Source organism: Podarcis liolepis (assembly GCF_965112155.1).
Source record: "Podarcis liolepis genome assembly, chromosome: 1".
In the NCBI taxonomy this organism is placed as follows: domain Eukaryota; kingdom Metazoa; phylum Chordata; class Lepidosauria; order Squamata; family Lacertidae; genus Podarcis; species Podarcis liolepis.
Window position 1 is genome coordinate 91517180 of NC_139554.1, and position 20108 is coordinate 91537287.

Genomic DNA, 20108 nt, shown 5'->3' on the forward strand with positions numbered 1-20108 from the left:
AACAGTGGAGGAGGAGTCACAAGGAGTGGCCTGGCACCTTTGTGATCTTTCAAGCAGTTGCAGTCATGGATATGGCCGAAGGCTCACAACACATACAGCCCAGAGCCAGCAAGAGTCTATGTGCCAAAGAAGATAGAATGATGGACTTGGAGCAAGGGGGAACCTGGCTTCCAATCCCAACTTAGACATAAATCTTGCTCTGTGGCACTGGGCAAATCACTGTCCTCTTAGGATACTCTTTCCCCCAGAGGTTACTGGTAATAAAAGGGGAAAACACTATATGTGTCACTCTGGTCACTTTGGAGGAATGGAAGAAAACAAATGAGACTAATGGAAGATACATAAATTCAAGGTGAAACATTATGCTGGTACTGGGGATCTAGGCGAATATGATTTGGGTCCAACTAAAGGGAGACCCATGGGTGGGATGCACCATCGAATCTGCTTGTAGCCTGTGACTGGGCTTGTTATCTGGATATATCTGCCTTGAGGTCACTTCTTTATTGGGATGCACCTTCTCTTTGACTAGGACCCATGGTGGTCTGGTCAGTCTAAATCACTGCTTCTGAAGCCACAAAATGAGGGGATAAGAGGAAGGCCATTCAGTCAGTGTTGGAATGGACTGAAGGTCTATTTCATTCTACTGAACATGAAGGATTTCACATAAGGGGAAATCAGATAATCTGGCCCAGTGTTGGTTACTCCTACAACTGCTCTTCAGGGTCTTAGGCACAGGTATTTTCCTAAACTTCTATCTTAAATTGAGATTTGAACCTAAGGGATTACTTTAAACATGTAAAGCATGAACTCTGGTAGCATGAAAGAATGCTGGGGCAGGAGTTAGAGCCTTGTGGACAGTGTAAGCATGAGTGACTTAGTTATGACCACAGAAGCTTCTAGGCGGAAGATGCAGAGGAGGTGGCACAAGCTGATCACAGAGAGATACATTAATTAATTCTTTTAGGGAATTTATCCCAAGAATAACTCAAGGCTGGCCTCAAATATATAACAAATTTGACAGAAAAAGGCAGGGGGAAGAGATCAATATTTCCAGACAAATGGGTGGATTTGGGCATAAATGCCAGTTCAGCTGTGGTCTTCAGGCAGGTTACTATCCTCTATTTTTTGTCCCTTGCATGTAAAAGAATTACATTAAAAATTGGATTAAAGAAAGGATAAATAAATTTATATTATAAATCACGATCCTAAGCACTACATTTAATTATGTAAGTCTTCTGCCATCAGGCACAATATCCACTCTGGGCATAGGGCGGAAAAGACATGAGGATGGGTCATTAACATCTCACTGTGCCTTGAAGAGTTTCAAGAATTAAACATTCTTTTACTCATCCAGACTTCAGAAGTGTCACTTTTTTTATACAGATAAATGCATTTCAAGCATGCTCTAATTTTGCTAGATGTCAAACCAATAAACACTCTAGAGCTCAGGAAGACCTTGTTTTAAAACTTAACTGGACCAGAGGCCTCTCTTACAGTCCTTCCTGTCGTGGGGGACCCAATAACCTGGGAAGGCGGAGTCAGTCTAGGACCTAAGGATGCTAAAGTGCATAGCCCAGGCATAGGCAAACTCGGCCCTCCAGATGTTTAGGACTACAACTCCCATCATCCCTGAACACTGGTCCTGTTAGCTAGGGATGATGGGAGTTGTAGTCCTAAAACATCTGTAGGGCTGAGTTTGCCTATGCCTGGCATAGCCAGATATTAGGTCTTTATGTGGGTCATACACTAAGGGCTCTCTGTGCAAGCCAGCCACAGCAACTCCTGACACTCTGCTTACATGGCAATTAGAAACTTCCAGTCCTGGTTAGGAGTGAGCTACAGTTTGTTGATTCATCAGAGCCAACTACAATTTGTGACTGTCTGCAAACCAGTTTGTCTACTCAGATGTAGTGGCGAACTACAATTTGTAACAATATGGGATTGGAAGTTTCTGATTCCACACAAGGGGTGTATCAATGAATCAAGTGAAAGCTTCAGATCTCTCTTCTGCCCTGGAGGAGCAGAAAGCAGGGGTAGCTGGCAAGCATGTCTCAAATAAGTTATAGCTTACAATTTAGTCTGAGCTTATGAATATAGTATTCATTTTGTCTGCTTCACACTCTTCTAGCCTGCAGGTACAATGTTCTCCTTAGGTGCAGCACCAGCCATCACTATTGTATGTCTATTTAGATACAGCCCCAAGTGTAATATGCAAAACCACTTTAAACTATGGTTTAAAATTCTGGTTTGTTGGTTAATAACAAACTATAGCTCATTAATTCAGTCAAGGAACAAAATGGCAGCTAAGTTTCCTTTACCACAATTTTGTGTGATGTCTAAATCAAGTACAGTGCTTTACATGTGGCGATGCTATAAAGGAACTGTATTTTGGGAGGCAATGAGATTATCTCAACATTGATCATCCTGGGCCTTTAAGAAATTAAATATGCATCTGACCCAAATACTGTTGCAAAAGGATGTTTTAATTGATGGTATAGACCAGGCTGTATTTATCTTGCAGTTCCTGAAAGAGCTGTAGTAGATCTTGAAGATTTAATTAATGAAAAAGGCTTAAGGGTGTCTATAACTGAAATAAAAACTCTGCTTTACAAATATCAACAAAATAACCACACTGTAAAAAGAATGAAAAGCCAGAAAGAAACAGTTGTTAAATAAACGGTTCTCAAAATGAGCTTTAATAAGAGGTTCTAAGGGAGACTATATAGACTCCCTCGTAGAATTGGAAGGCATCCAACTAGTCATCTAGTCCAGCCCCTGCTTAGCTTTGCAAATGTGCTAGCAGTTTTATTGCTGCACCAGCCCAACTCCCTTCCAATGTCACAGCGGCCTGGTGGCCTTAACTCTCAACCTCTTGCTATAAAATGAAAACTGTAGCAACTGTTTTAACTTTGTGCAACTAATCCCTGTAGCATAGCCACCAATATGGTGAACTACACATCCGACATGATGCTCTTATGACCATGATCAACATTTGTCACTGCCATTCAGATCAGTAATTCTGAAAATCCCTGCTTTCTATTTCATGTGTAATTGTTTGAGTTTCAATATCAGGGATAGCCAATACGGTGCATTCCTAATGTTGCTAGACTACAGCTCCCATGATCCCTGTCCATTGGCCATGCTAGTCAATTCCTCCTTGGACAGCAAGGACTTGCTAGAATTTCCAAATGTTCAATTATAGTATTTCCCAAAAACATTAGCAAACATTTGCATAATGAACTGTGAACTGCCACATACACTCTATACTGTCAATACGGCACATTCAAGTTTCTCAGCCTTAGCTATATAACTCTTATATAACTGGGGACAATCTAAGAATTATCTGTCAAGGCCACACTTGATGACAGATTAAAGGAGTATCATTCAGTCCAACCTCATCTCTGTTATAGAAGGATATGGGTAGAACTGTTTTCTGTGTTTCTGAAGCTGGAAGAGAATTTGGTCTGGGCTTCCACTCTGCAATTGCCAAACTTTTTAGGAGGGGCTGGCAGGGGGAAGAAGTCTGTGTTTCATTTTTTCTCCACAGATGCAAACGCATCTTTGTCGCACGGCAGCAAACCTTGCCGTTGTTTGTTCTTTGCTACCCAAAGTCTTTTCATGATTTCAGAGAAGCGCTTCCATCAAGGGACAGGCATTGTCTCCAGTTGTCAATATGTTTTGGCTCTAGCTGTGGAAGTGACCCCTGCTTCTACTCATCCTCTTCCCTACATTATCAGGGGAATTAGCTGCTGGTAGAGAAGAATAAAAAGCTAAAAGGAAAAGAGGGAAGTTGGCTTGCACAGCCTGGGATAAAGTAATTTTGTGTCTCCCTCCCTCTCTCACTCAGGATCTGGAAGCTGAATGCAACTCAGGGCTAGGAAACAGAATAAGCTCTTTATTAGGAAAAGAATAACTAACTCCTCAATCTTTCCTGTTGGGAGATGCTTCTAAGGAGGAATGAACCTCTGCAGGGAGTTTATTATGTGTACATGAGAAGTGTGCCTCCTACTGAATAACAGTAGGGAGCAGCTTTCTTCCTCTTACTCTGTTTCCTGCCCTTCCACTACCTATTTCTTCATTCCCCCAGGTCTGCCACCCCCACCCCCAGTGAAAAGCCTTACAATACAAAGGAACATTCAGGTAATTCGACTCAGAGTCACACAAAATTACACCCCACCCCCTTCTCTATAAACTAACAGTGTGTGGCCTGTGTTTCATTTGCAACTGTAAATGAAACAGGCCTACAACTGTGTTTATAATCCCCCTTAATTGAATTTCTGTGACAAAACCCAGAGATGGTGTTATTACCCTCAAGTTAGTACTAGCCGTGGTCTCCTGGGCAGTTAAAAAACAAAACAAAACAAAAAATGCAGGGCAGTATTGACTATAATGAAGTTTTATTTTTGTATCAGTAAGAGGAATCTTACACACACACACACACACACAGAGAGAGAGAGAGAGAGAGAGAGAGAGAGAGAGAGAGACTTGAAATATCAGTACCATATTTTTGTAGGATACAGAAAATAAGCAAGAAGGGAAATGAGAGCAAGTAGTTCATGCACGTGTCTGCAATAATATCTCATTCTGTGTCTTCCCACACTGGGCCAATTCGCATTATAACTTTTACACGGCATACATTATGAAACCACAACATTTCATTTCATTTTTGCCATGTTCAACTGTCTTGTGCGTTTTCGCATGTCCCATACTTCAGAAAATTGTCCACACAGGAGGAGGTAACCCATGACCTTGAAACATCATCACTCCCCCCCCCATCAACATGTGACTGCTTCACCATGTAACCATCACACAGTATGCATTGTGTCAATAAGCACTTGGTTCAGTAAGACATTACCATTCCCTTAATCCATTTAATTCAGTGAGAGAAGAAAAGGTCATCAAAGTGCAAAGTACAGAAAGCTAGTAATTCCCTAACAGGGGGTGGTCAAGCCACCAACAGCAGATATTAGAGTCCACAGCAAAAATAGTAATTAACACAGAATATCTTTCTGGGTCAGAGCAGCATATTAACATTGCATCATGAGAGAGAGAAAAAGCAAACTTTTTAAGGTAGGCCCCCATAATACAGTGGTACCTCGGGTTACATACGCTTCAGGTTACACACTCCGCTAACACGATATAGTGCTTCAGGTTAAGAAATTTGCTTCAGGATAAGAACAGAAATCGTGCAGTGGCGGCGCGGCGGCAGCAGGAGGCCCCATTAGCTAAAGTGGTGCTTCAGATTAAGAACAGTTTCAGGTTAAGAAGGGACCTCCGGAACGAATTAAGTACTTAACCCGAGGTACCACTGTATGGTATTTGGTGCATTTTAATGGCACCATCTGTACAAGATGGAAAGGGTTGGCAGAGGCAATCTCAAGGCAAACTCAAAACAGTAAACTTGGATAGGCTTCTGCTTTGATTTAGGCTGCACACACAGCATACATCTAAAGCATATGGCTTCCCTAAAATAATTCTGGGAACTGTAGTTTGCCCCCTCACAGAACTACAATTCCCAGCACCCATAATAAGCTACAGCTCCCAGGATTCTTTTGGGAAAGTCATGTGCTTGCTGTATGTATGCTGTGTGTACGCAGACAAAGTTGGTCCAGTGTAAGTTTTCAGGAGAAGCAGAGTAGAATATTCTGAAACTTTCATAAAGATGTATCTGCTGAAAATGTGCATTCCTGGACTTACAAACCCACAGCTGCTTAACACTCACGGGGCTCTTCTTAAATCCAACTCCCTTATGTGGAGGAGGAATGGTAATATATTCATAAACTACGTCAAGCTGACTCACAATGCAGCAGAGTTTTAATGTCAGTACTGTGCCACAGCAGAAATAGCCTACTTTTACTTGTACAATGAAGAACTATTCCTATTGTTTATGGCATTGCTCTAAGAAAAGATCACATCATTTGAAACAGCGCCTGAAAACCGGAGCATTAAAAGAAGCCCTTTATATTATGGAAATATAAAACACACTTTTGCAAGCTGATGAAAATATGTCCATAGAATTACTGAAAACATGTCCATAGAATTACATCATCTTAGATTATGGGATGCAATTGGAGTCTTAAACAGCAGTACCCAGGCCAATGGAGGAGTCACTGGCCCAAGCTTGTTAATTATAGGATTTGAAGTCCAAACAGCCTCTCCATCAAAGCTACACTATCAGGGGCCAGCCCCAAGTTGTTTACCCACATTCATGTTGATTTTGGTCAATTACAAAATGGGTGGGTGGGTGGCAAGAGGTTTTCCAATTTGTTTCAAATTAGTGCATGCAACCCAGTGGTGTAATCATCTGCACATTCCCTGATTTGCCGTCCTGGCCCATGCTACATCGCTTGCCACATGTCCGTGATGTAATTAAGCCATGCACCAGTAATTAACATCACAACGTTTCAACTGTGGGATCTCACTGGATACATAACATCACCCTAAATTATTTATGGAAGTCCCTGCCAGCTGCAGATTCTGCAGAGCAGCTGCATCTCCTCAAAGCCAAGCAGCTAGTCTGTGTGTACATTCGCTAGCATGAAAAGGAAGAACTGAAACACCTTGGCGAACCTTTAAACAGAGTAGTTTCTTTTGAGATTCTCCTCACAGGAACATGGGACACTGCAGTCTCTTGGGGGAGGGCCATAGCTCAGTGGTAGAGCATCTGCTTTGCATGCAGAAGGTCTAAGGTTCAATCCCCAGCATCTCCAATTAAGGCTGGAAAATATTCCCTGCCTGTCAGTGTTGACAATAATGAGCTAAGTGCACCAATGGTCTGCCTTGATATAAGGCAGCTTCCTCTATTTCTAATATTGTATTAAGAATCTCTAGCAGAAACTATAATGTGTGTTTTTAAAATATACATATATGAAAAACATTGAACCAAAATATCTTTTTCTCAAACAAGAGCACAATATCTTTATGGAAAAATTCAGATGGGTTTCCAGGGGAGGGGGGGTGGAAGTACTATACCTCTTTTCTTCCCTTTACACTCACTCCATGGTTCCAGCCGAAACTTCCAATTCAACAAAATGCATGTGGATCGGCCAGGGTTTTGCACGAGCAGCAATATTCATCATCAACATTTTGGGCAGCCCCCTTCTGTCTTTCACTCAGCTCTCTCTATTGGCTTAATTTACCCTCACTGAACTCAGCACAAACAAACATGAATGGTTGCACAGCATCATGTTGTCATCCCATTTACTGCATGAGTCCTAATTTCACAGGGAGCACCCGCATGACTAATCCAGGAAGAGAACGTAGTAATTAGAAGGGAAAACCAACGGAGAAGCAGCAACAGTTAGGGCAAATATAGAAGTCGGCAGGATTAAAAAAGGTAAACCCTCTCACAATTAAAGGTTTTGTTTCTTCATTGTTGTTTTAAACTACTACTACTGGTTCCCCCTCGAACATGAATTAAGACCAAAAAATAGGAACAGGAGAACATTCAGGGAACTCTGGAGGATAACTTTGTAAGGCGAGAAACCCTCAACCAGCTGTTGAGCACACACAACACACCCTTCCAAAGAGCCAATTGGCAGGAGTTCCACTTCTCAAATAGGGCTGTGTGCACAACACTTGCTGCTGGGCTGGGTTGGGGAATCGCACATGGTGCAACCAATTCCCCATCCAGCTTTGGGGTACACAAGCAAAAGCCTGCATTCACATGCATATGGCCCACAGCCAGATCAGGGAGCATTCAGCTATCTTTTCTGAGAAGCCTTCAATTGTCACTAAACTACTCAAAACTTTCTCCTACTTAGATCTTTTTGCAGTGATTGCTTGCTCACACCTGTATGTGTGACATTGCTGATTAACTCGGAAAGCCTTCTCTTGCCAATTTCACTCGGGGCTCACAGGTGATGGGCTGAGTTATCACTTTTCACCCAGCAGTTCTCAAAACATCTGCAGCTAAAGTGTAGCGGGGGGGGGGGCAACATTTCTTTTAGCTCATGGATGGAGACCAATATCCCAGGATATTGAAAAACTATTTGTAAAATGCAGCAACACTTTCCAGGGCTGGGCCAGCCCCTAAGCACAAAGCTAAGGTAGCTATTTACAGGGCTATGAAAATAAACAACTAGCTACCAAGAGGGTGGGAGACGACATCTAGAAATTAAAAGAATGCTTAGTTCATATAAACATTTCTCCCAAAATGTCTGGCAAATGCATTAATTATTCCCAATGGAAATATCATCAATAAAACAAATATACTGTGTGTGTGTGTGTGTGTGAGAGAGAGAGAGAGAGGGGGGGGGCATGCCTGCATACACTCACAGGAATAAGTGGAGACTTTAGTCATCAGTTCTCTGATATCTTCCTTTGCACTTGTCACATTTAATTTCTTTTCCCACATTAAGTCACTTTCCCTTTCATTTAACAGTCTGTGCAACTTGCCAAAGAACTGCCAATGGACACCTCATTTTACAGAAGAATAGGCCAATTTTACCAATGAGGAAAGGCTTTTAATGTACCATGGAGACAGTACAATGAAGTGTGGTAATCTGCCTGTGTTAATGATGTTACTACGCACGGATCAGGAAAAACAAAATCTTGAGTGGTTTAATGGTACACAAACCTTATATGGCCTGTTGCATCTGAAAACAGACAGCAGGAAAAATCTGTGTCCTGGGATGGTGCATAAAAGTGACTAAAAATAAGAATTTAATAGCAGAGTCACAGAGTAACAAGGCTACTAAAAGCTGATTCACACATTCATGTACATAATTCAACTTGCATCTGAAGTGTGAATTTTCTCCACAGAAAAGCATTATGCTATCTGTGCTGATGTCAAGTGATATAGAAGCTCTAGCTGGGTTTGCTCTGCAACCGTAGTTGAAGAGAAAGAAAAATCACCATTTGATGTAGCAGTCATCAAAGACTGCAGGTGTGAATTCACCTTACTCTAATGATCAAATATCACATAATGGCAGACCACAACATAATTAAAACTTAGGACTTTATATAAAAGTACTCCAGATGTGAAAATTTTCACTTATTTGTGTGATCCGTAAAAGATTACCAAAATGAGGGAAAGTGTTTTTCTGTGGAGTGGATAGATAGATAGATAGATAGATAGATAGATAAACACATATGGGGTAATTAATAAAAGAATTGGCTGGATCCCTAGAGCAGTGTTTCCCAACCTTTTTTGGGCAAAGGCACACTTGTTTCATGAAAAAAATCTCGAGGCACACCACCATGCCAGATGGGGAAAGGTCACTTTTTACTTATGTAAAAAAAAATAAAAAAATAGTAACAGCATAGAAGGTAATGGTTATCTCTTTGATGTCTGATGGGAGGGCATTCCACAGGGCGGGCGCCACTACCGAGAAGGCCCTCTGCCTGGTTCCCTGTAACCTCACTTTTCACAGTGAGGGAATTGCCAGAAGGCCCTTGGCACTGGATCTCAGTGTCTGGGCTGAACGATGGTGGCGGAGACGCTACTTCAGGTGTACTGGACCGAAACCGCTTAGGGCTTTAAAGGTCAGCACCAACACTTTGAATTGTGCTCGGAAAGGTACTGGGAGCCAATGTAGGTCTTTCAAGACTGTCGTTGCGTGGTCTCGGCGGCAGGTAGCAGCGCTCACAGCTTACGGACTGCACCGTGTAACAGGTGTCTGGCCCAGCAGCCTAAGGCGGACAAGCCACTGAAACAGGCATTCAGAATCCATTCATTTCATAAAACCTGCAGGGCTCAATCTCTGTGTTTGTGTATGTGTGTGTTTCTGTTTTGCCCAAGGGTCTGGGGGTGGGAGAGAGCTCTTTAGCATGATGCTTTTAAAACAATTAAATTATCAACAAACAAACCTGATGATACGAATAGCAACGTCAGGTGCTACCGGGGGGGGAGAAGGGGGCCTACTCGGAAGTAAATACTGCGTCCAGGCGCAATTAGCGCTGATTTAAGGTGCACCAAGACTGCCTAAAAACCTCACCAAAGATATGCAACAAAGCGCTTCGTTGCAGAGGGGAGAGTTTGTGCACCGTGGAGGCTGGAGGGCTTCTATTCTACATGCGGGGGTTGGGGGGCGAGGAAAATGTGCTCCGTGGGGGGGGCGGGGAAGGCAAGAAAAGGAGCTGAGCTCTAACTATAGGCTCCCACGCTTGAGCAGGCCCGACTCGGTGGGGCGGACCACCCTCTCTCCTGGAGGAGGAGGAGGAAGAGGAGGAGGAGATTCCCATCCACGGCGTGGCCTCCCGCGCTCCTGAACGGGAAATCTCTGCAGCCCAAGACTCTCCGCGAGGCAGCTCCTCCCTTCCTGCCTTGAGCCGCCGCCAGCCGCGCCCCCCTCCCCAGTTATCTGCTGCCTGCCAAGCCCCGCCCCTCTTCATTGTCCTCCCCTTCTGTTTATTCCCCTTCCTCCATCCCTCGCTTTTCCCCCTCTCTTTCCTTTTTTAAAAAAAATATTTTCTCTTCCCCTTCTTTTTTCCCACCCTTTCTTTTTTCTCTTTCTCCCCCCCCCCCCGCCCTCCTGGGTTAAAGGATTTGAGCAATGGGTCTGGAGGTGGAGCTCGTCGGAGGATTAGCCCGACTCGCCCGCCTCCCTCCCACGGCACACTAGGCAACGTCCGGCGGCACACTAGTGTGCCGCGGAACACTGGTTGGGAAACACTGCCCTAGAGCCAAAGTGTGGGGCTAAACACACTCTCCAGCAAGGGAGAACCCCCAGCAGAGTTAAAAAGTCACAAAAGCAGGGAGCAGTGTGATTTAGGCTGTTAAAGCTTTTAATATCACATTTAGCCCATTACCAGAGCTTCCCTGATCCTACCCTTCTTAGCATTGAACAGACCACACACCTTAGTAAGTTTAAAATGTTTTACTTACAATGTTCCAAAGGTCAGCTTCATGCATTTATCCATGCAACAGAAAGTAAACACAGGCAAAAAACTTGGGATACAAAATATAGTGAAATACCTCCAAGTATGCAGTCTGAGCTAAAAGTAAGCAAGCACATCACATGGTGAAAGAAAATGAACAAAGGAGGAAACTTAACTTCCTTTCTTCTAGGTGAGCGGCATCACCTAGCTGAGTCTAGGAATACAATTCTATGCTCTTAACCCCCTCATGCATTAACTAGCCCTAAGCTTGCTACTTGTGTTTCACGACAACTTCCCAGTTTCCTCACAAAGGGCGAAGTATTTTTTTAAAAGTAACCCCCCAGTTTTGGCTCAGCCCTCAGCTGAGGTGGGGGGGGGGAATACTTGATGTCACCTACATCCCTGTTAAGTTCAAGAGCCTATTACTGACTTTTGTCCACAACAGCCAGCAACATCTGCACTGCAGACTGCTTTACTTTATCATGTGTAGTTCTGACTGCAGTGATTGCCAGATCCTTCTAAAGCTTCATCAATATCAGAAAAAGTCATTTTTTCACAACTTTTATTCTTCTGAGACAATAGGACAGTGCCTAAAAATACAGGGATGTGATTTGGCTCCAGCAATTGCCTCTCTCAAAAAAAAAGCTCCCTTAAAAACTAACATCTGTGAATTGCAACAGCATTTTCTGTCCAATAAGCAAGTTTTGCACTATTTCTTTTTTTAAAAAATCATAATTTTATCATCAGGGTTTATCATCTACTCCCATTGTGTGTGTGTAAATGTATAGCTACACAACTCACTGAAGATGTAGTTCAAACCCATGTACGACACATCTCAAATAAACACTGACATGTTTAGGATAGGATAGGATTTCCTTGATTCTTGCTTTAAAAATACATCTAGGAAAATAATGAGTAGTCTTCAATTCCTCCAAATCTTTAGAACCTCATAAAATATTATCCAATGAATGCTCTTCTAGTAAATGGCATAGAGTTGACCTTTCAAGTAAATATATTTTAAGAATTCTTACTGATAGTATAAAAAGTGTTCTGATGGGTTGTTATAGGTCAATTACAACTCAGCAGATCTTCGTGAACTAACGGCCAATTCACACATTCAATTTATAGGATGGGGACATTATGGCACAAAAGGACCCTCAAAATAGCTGCTCTACAGTTCGAAGGATCAACTAGAGTTATCTGTATGGCACTGGTTCCCATATAGTTCTATGTTAGCCATATGGGACGCGGGTGGCGCTGTGGTGTAAACCAATGAGCCTTGGGCTTGCTGATCAGAAGGTTGGCGGTTCGAATCCCTAAGATGGGGTGAGCTCCTGTTGTTCAGTCCCAGCTCCTGCCAACCTAGCAGTTCAAAAGCACGTCAAAGTGCAAGTAGATAAATAGGTACTGCTCCGGCAGGAAGGTAAACGGCATTTCCGTGGGCTGCTGTGGTTCGCCAGAAGTGGCTTAGTCATGCTGGCCAAATGACCCAGAAGCTGTACGCTGGCTCCCTCAGCCAATAAAGCGAGATGAGAACTGCAACCCCAAAGTCGTTTGCAACTGAACGTAACTGTCAGGGGTCCTTTACCTTTAGATTTTTATGTTAGCCATGCCAATGTAATTCCGATCTAATCTGTAGTTTCTGGTACAAATTTACCTGAAGGAGGAAAACATACTTTCCAAAAACAGCAACATATGATATTGTGATCCCTACCATTTCATTCCTCTTCCTCCTTTACCATGAATAAAGCACAACCAAGTCTACTATTTTATTAATAATTTTTCCCCATACAATGTGGTACTGAAAACCAGAAATGGGTTTCTGCAAGAAAAAGGCCCAAACTTTAGTTATTTTGATTCCACAGGGCAAGTAATTTTTGTGCTTTTAAAAATGTTTTGAGTGCATAATCTTTAAAATACCCATCAGGGAAATGAGCCATAGGGTGTGTTTAATGAACATTCATTTAGAAGCTTGTATTTTGTTTAAGTAATCACACATACAGATTAAAAGATAATTGTGATACAGATGGAACAGTAGATATCAATTTAGCAAATGTTGTAATTGCCTCAGTTGTTATTTATTTAGGAAGTAGGTGTCAGAGAATGATGATTGTGGATCAAATTATGTGCATATACGATGAGTTGTATTCAGTGGTGTCCTTCTGCTGGTGAAAAACTCTTTGATCTAGCAGAGGCTCCCATCAGCAGAACCAGTAGGGAGACTATTTTAGCCAATTCACTTCCGCATTGGAAGCCTACCACACCACTTTCCATGCTGTGCCACAACCCTCAAGTACAGGCTGAAGGTGGGGAGGTGCAGGTATAGAATGAATATGCAAAACGTCACCTTCCTTCCTGGATCCAATGATGGAAGTCACATTGGACTGAAGGGTTTTCCATCACTAGACAAATACCATTGGATAAAACCCTAAATTCTTACCTCCTTCTGCTATTCCATTGTACAGCAGAGTTTTCTATATCTCAGTGTTCTGCGAAACATTCAAAACACTCCAACCACCTCTGCTTATCAAAAAAAACACCACAAAACCCAACTCTGTATTTTATGTGTTTCCATGGACATGGAGATATGTGGGGCATAAATATGGATAACTAATGTCCGGAAAGTTTGGGAGTACCATCATCACAACATTTTAAAATGTCACTGTAAGCTTGACTTGCAAAATCCTGCCCTTGTTGGCCACAGACTCATGTCCATGCCAACATGAAGTTGCTTTTAGCCCCACCACTGAAAATGTTCTACATGTTTATATTTCTGGCTTTTACCTCACAAAAACTGAAAGTAATTGTGTTATTCCTTACATCTCATCATTACTCTCAGGAGAACCCAGAACAGCTAACAGCAAAGACTCAGTATTAAAAACAAAATAAAAGTACATCAGAAGTGAGCATTAAATACAAGTCCAAAGAAAAAGACAAATGATGTCACTCTTATTGTGCTCTATAGGCCTGTTTGAACAAATAGTACTGAGTTGCCATCTGGACGCATATAATGTGGGGGATAGCCTGATCTCAGTAGTGAAGGATTTCCACAGCTGCGACACTGTCATTGAGAATTACTCTTTTTCTTCTTCCAAAATTATTGTAATCTCCAATAACTGAAGAAACTGAGTATCCAACTAAGTAATACTCAGGATAGATGCACTGAACTCAAAGGACATAACTTCATTGATTTCAATGAGTGGGTATAATTAACATTGAATATCATAGAGTCAAGATGAATGTGCGTCATATGGTGTAAGATACTGATTCAGACAGGAGCAGCCAAATTACTGTGCGCTGAGAGTGACTACAAAATAAGCCCAATCTTCCCACGCACATGGCTTCTGAAGCGATCAAGACCTAAAAAATCACTTCTTCCCTGGATGTAGACAATAGGCACTCTTACAAGTGAAGCATCTGCAAGTTCATGACTTCAGTTTCTACTTAACTGTGGAAGTGGCTGAGGAATTAGTGTATTACTCTGGGGAGACAATAAAAATCAACACAAGGTCTGAAATGCTGGCAAAAGGATTCAATTACAGCATTATTTGTATTTCCAGTTCTCCCCCTATTGTGTTCTTTCCTTGTGACTTTTCCCAAAGTCTCCCTTAAGCAAAATGGTCTCACCCATTGATTAAAGCACAATTTTCAATGGGCCAGTGATTGAGTTATCTGATAGCTCCTGATGAAAGCCATCAACTGGGACTAAAATAAAAGGTGGAATCGATGGGTTTTTCATTACAAGATATTGACTGTACTGAGTTCCTGAGTGAAGTAAATGGAGATCCAATGAGTACATTAAGTAAGCAGCACAGTAAAACACACTGGGGGATAAACTGACTAAAATATATAATCAACCACTTAATTCATGCATATTAATTGGCGAGGTGGTGATTTATTAATTGGTTATCTAAACGGATAGCCGCACCTACATTCCAAAAGCCAAGAGTAGGTAATGACAAATTAAACATGTCACATTCAATTAAAATTTAACAAACCAATGAGAAACCCAAACTACATTCAAAACCAAACCAAATATCAAAGTCTTAATATATATCCAAGCTTTGGATTACAGAAAACTCCAAGGACAGCCCATAAGATATCATTGAGCAGCCATGTAAGTATTCTTGACCCTACCTGACTTAATGAGGCACTTGCTATAAATGGCAGCATTAATTAAATCCTACTCGATTTCTATAATGTAGTGGTGAGGCATCTTGCTGCAACTCAATTGTTCTGAAATCACAAAAAACCTGGGCAGGTGGGTGGGAATGCATCCCATTGTAGCCACTGGTTTACACTGGTGTCAAAGAACCAGAAGAGGTGAATATCATTGGTTCTAATCCTCAGGCTCTGCTGCCTTGGTAACATGTGGAAAGAAAGAAAGAGTGAGCAGAAAAACAAGTGGAATAATGTCAGGGACAGAGAATATTGAAGGCAGCTGAGAAATGGGTGGAGTCAGAGATGAGATGATGATGATGATGATGATGATGATGATGATGATGATAATAATAATAATAATAATAATTTATTATTTATACCCCAAATAAATAATAATAATAATAATAATAATAATAATAATAATAATAATAATAATAATTTATTTATTCCCCGCCCATCTGGCGGGGTTTCCCCAGCCACTCTGGGTGGCTCCCAATAGAATACTAAAACCACGATAAATACATCAAACATTAAAAACTTAGGTCTTTCAGGACCGGTGTTATATGGTCTCGTTGGCCACTCCCACTCTCACCAGTCTAGCTGCCGCATTATGGATTAGTTGTAGTTTCCGAGTCACCTTCAAAGGTAGCCCCACGTAGAGCGCATTGCAGGACTCCAAGTGGGAGATAACTAGGGCATGCACCACTCTGGCGAGACAGTCCACGGGCAGATAGGGTCTCAGCCTGCATACCAGATGAAGCTGGTAGACAGCTGCCCTGGAAACAGAACTGACCTGTGTCTCCATGGACAGCTGTGAGTCCAAAATTACTCCCAAGCTGCGCACCTGGTCCTTTAGGGACACAGTTACCCCATTCAGGACCAGGGAGTTTTCCACACCTGCCCACCCACTGTCCCCCCAAAACAGTATTTCTGTCTTGTCAGGATTCAACCTTAATTTGTTAGCCACCATCCATCCTCCAACCCCCTCCAGACACTCACACAGGACCTTCACTGCCTTCACTGGTTCCGATTTAAAAGGGATGAAACTGAAGAAAGAACATGTCTGATACTCTGTTCACATACAATCCATGATTTGGGTCCTCAGCATCCATTTAATAACTGTGCATGAACCTTAGTCATTTGGATACATTGTGTCGAGTTACAGCTCGGTTTTCCCACAACATTGATCACATGACTATGTCCTTTACTGATAGATATCATGTGGTCATCCAAAAATTCCACTGCCTATCACTGGTTCCAAACAGAGCCTTTTAAATGTATGCAAGATTGCGCCAGAGAGTAAGTAGGAAGGTGTGAGACACAATGAACAGGGCCAGCCCTACAATTAAGCAATAAGGAGACTGCTTCAAGTGGCAAATGCAAGTGGCAAATGCTGAGAGATGGCATGTGTTCCTTTCTTTGGGAGGATACAGCTATATGTACAACACAACCTGATCTACACTCCCATAACAAACCTGCTGTCCTCAGATACAATAGCCAATCTAAGCAACTTCTATATGTGGAATATTAGGGCAGTGGGGGTGGAGAGAGCATATGAGACATCTACAGCTAAATTGAAACCAAAGAGATTTCTGTGCTAATCCTTCCCAGTTCACACAATAGCAGACCTAGGATGTGTTTATGAATGACACAATACAAAAGCACAAATTTTACTCCCCCCCCCCCGCCCCATGAATGAGACGCTCTTATTTGGGTTCTTCTTCACTGCTTCAGGTTTCTTGCTGTAACAGCAAACCATCTGTGGAAGAAACTATCATCTAGACAGAGCCTATGTCAAAGGATTGGGAAACAAAAGTCGAAATCTAGAAAGGGTGTCATTACAGTTTTAAAAATAGAAAACTGGTTTTCTCAAAATACTCACTGCCTTTGCATCACTAGCATGTCATTTCGAGGTCCGTGCTCTCTTGTAATCCTGTTGCAACCTGCAAGAAAAGAAAAGCACAACGAAAATAAAGAATGCTAAAAATAGCAGAACAGAGTAAAAATGTAATGGATGTTATGTCATTCTCCTCCAACATTTAGCAAATGGAAACAGAGACACAATTCTATTCTGAAAGCTTAGCCATTCTTCAATCAACTGTCTCTTCCTGATGGTGTGTTGCATGGTGTCTTGGCGCTGAAGCATGCCAAACCATCTACAGCCAAGATGTCTCCACCTTTGACGCACAAGTTTAATCTCAGAGCAGATGAAGCTGGAACTTGGGAAAATGACAACTCCACTGCAAAAAAAGTATTGGAAAATACTAGGTTCCTGGTAAACAGGGGGAATGTATTGGAATTTATAAATCACAGATACACAATAAAAGGCAGTTATTTGTGAGTTTCTAGGAAGTTTCCCTTTCTCCAGTAAAGTATTTCCAGACACTCATTTCCAATCCTACATTGATTTTGCTTTGATTTCAGACACATCCAACACTAGGCAACTTCACAGACTAGGGAAAACACGGTAGAACTTCCTCTATCACTGTGTTTATGTTCTTCCTTCTCCTCTCTAAGGGTTCATCAGAGATAGCTACCATGAGATAATGATCCCTGCCTATAAGAACTCTTGCAGACCTTGGGTCACTGAGTTCCTGTACGGAACTATAAAATCCACAACCCTACATACTAAATTTCCTAGGATGCAAGAGACTTTATATCACACACTGCAGACTGTTGTTTAAACAAATAAATCAAAGGTGGGGACCCTGTCGCTTTCCAGGTGTTGCGGAGTGGTTACAGCTCAAACCACCCCCATTTTATGGCCATTGTTGGTGGGGCTAAAGGGAGTTCAGAGGCCAACATCATATAGAGGGCCACTGGCTCCCCCAGCCCAGATAAAATGTGAGTTCTGGGATTCTTATCTGAAGGACTGTGCAGAACAGACTGTAAGAGATAAGCTCAATTCATTTGGAAGCTTGCTGTTCTAGCTTTTGGCCAGCATGTTACTTGCTGGAAAGTTTCTAGCACACATCAAACTGTGGTTACATGCCGTGGTTTGTTCTGCAGAAAAATACATATTAGTTAACATGCACATTCATTCTCAACATCTAATTCTTAGAGAGTTATCTTCCTCCACACAGGAAACAGAAACATATGTGACCTTTGTATTGTATCCAACTCAACCAAACACAGCTCATTTAGAATTTCATCGCGTTCTCAACGGTGATTCAAAGCACTTGGCAAATAATCTTAAGGAATAAACAAATCTGAGAAAAATGTGAAACTCTCTGATGACCATTCAAGGAGCAAACACAGCCTGCATTGCAGCTCAGTTTACCAAGGGCCTCCAATTTTTCAAATGAGATTGTACTTGGAGAACAGAGTATTAGAATCCAGATTGGGGTGGGATAGTACATCTGAATGTTGCCCCACACCTAAAATTCCCTGCCCACAGAAAGCTTGCTTTAGGAAAAGAAAGGTTCTAGCCTAGGCTGGTCCCCAGTGTGCTATTTTTCTATGAACAGGTTTTGTTTTGGTTTTCTTTACACAGGGGAACTTTTAAAATGTAAAATTTTCCACCTGCACTTTAAGCATCACATGATTCTGCTGACTCTTTGATATGGATACAAGCCTGAAGTGCAGAGAAGCTGCTGTAATTTTCTGTGAGTCTATAATTGTGCTTGATCTCTCAGGCAGTTTACCTACCACAAGGTGCTCACATCAATAGAACTGTACAATGTGAACAAAACAAACTTGCAGTTAAAATAATTCATATACAAAGCAGATGAAACAGAGTAGGATTCATCACTGTCCAAAGGGCAATTTAAATAAAATGTCTTAGTTGATGTCTAGTAGCACCTAGATATGGGCGTATGTAAGCTTCCTGAGAACAAAAATTGCAGAATTAGGATAGCAAATGTATCTTGGGCAACTCCTCCATCCACAGATCCCCCAAAGCAGGGAGAAGGCCCACTTTGTACACAGGCAATTTGAACTTTAGTCACCTTGAATTATGCTTGACAGCAAAAATGTGTCTATTAATGAGCATTACTTTTGTGGACCATTATTCTCCCAAAAAATGTTTTTGTTCATTTCTGCAGCAGTTTAAGCTTCATATCAGTTTTCAAACATAGCCCTGTGTGGAATACAAGACATTAATAAATCCTGGAGCCTTCAGTCTTTGCAGAGTCAATGTCTACCTTCCAACCAGAGTCTGCAACATACAACCTACTTTTAATTTTGGAACCATACACCTCCTTCCAGCAACTCCTGCAGCCAAGCCGCTGCCAAATGAATTCCTCTGCTTTACTTTGGATCATATCAACGAAGCCAAGAGGGAGATCTTGTCCTCTGAGCAGCCCAGGGCCTCCATATACACACCCCAGGTTTGCACCCCAGAGACCTCCCTTTGGTGTTGCTAACTCAGCAAAAACAATGTGGGAGGCAGCAGTATGAGTTACCAGACACTGGATCCACAGCAGGTCCATTGTCTCTTGAGGCACACAGATGCTAACAGCAACCAACAACAACATGCCCACTTTCAGCATTTTTCTAGGGTGTCTTCAGGAAAGCTGGGATTACTGAAGGTCCTCCTCTGCACTAGGTTAGCCCAGGGCAAAGCAGCCAGAGGAACATAGCGTAATCCAAGGCAGGCAGAAAGTAAAGTTCCAAAAGCAGTGATCGAAGTTCAAGAAGTCCGGAAGAAGCAGGTAGAGGAATCCAAGATGAACATGAGGTCACATTCCAAATGTGCATGGAAAGAGGGCAGAAGATTACTCTGGCAGGAACCTCTCACATTAAGAGAAGTTGCTCATAAAATAGGCTACAAGGTGACCCTCATATATTGTTTACTTGTGGCCCTCCAGATATCACATAAGTGTAACTCCTGCCATCCTTGCCTGGGACAGATGAGGGATAAAGTCCAGAACATCTGGAGGCCACAAATTTTCCTCCTCTGCTTAGGGCATGGTGGAATTAATTGGCCCATGGACCCATGAGTAGCTCAGTCAAACGGCAATGCTTGGATTACAGCCAAGCAGAACCTTTGAGAAATGTAGCTCAGTGTGTCAGGTGATACACAAAGTGTTGCAGTTAGGCGCTGAAAGCCCCAGTTGAAACACACATGTGCACCAGAGCCTTCCATAGGTTCTGGGTCTTTTCTTTTGAAAGCTCTACAAACTTAC

General features: G+C 42.2%; 1 protein-coding gene across 10 annotated transcripts in view; it reads right to left on the reverse strand.

The window, feature by feature from the left end:
* Window positions 1–20108, reverse strand: part of SEMA5B (semaphorin 5B) — a 369522-nt gene that overhangs the window by 238401 nt on the left and 111013 nt on the right. For all 10 annotated transcript variants that reach the window (XM_083488884.1, XM_083488881.1, XM_083488882.1 and 7 more), the window contains one exon: window positions 16865–16925. The gene's annotated coding sequence lies outside the window, so the exon portion shown is untranslated. The remainder of the gene's footprint in view (window positions 1–16864; window positions 16926–20108) is intronic.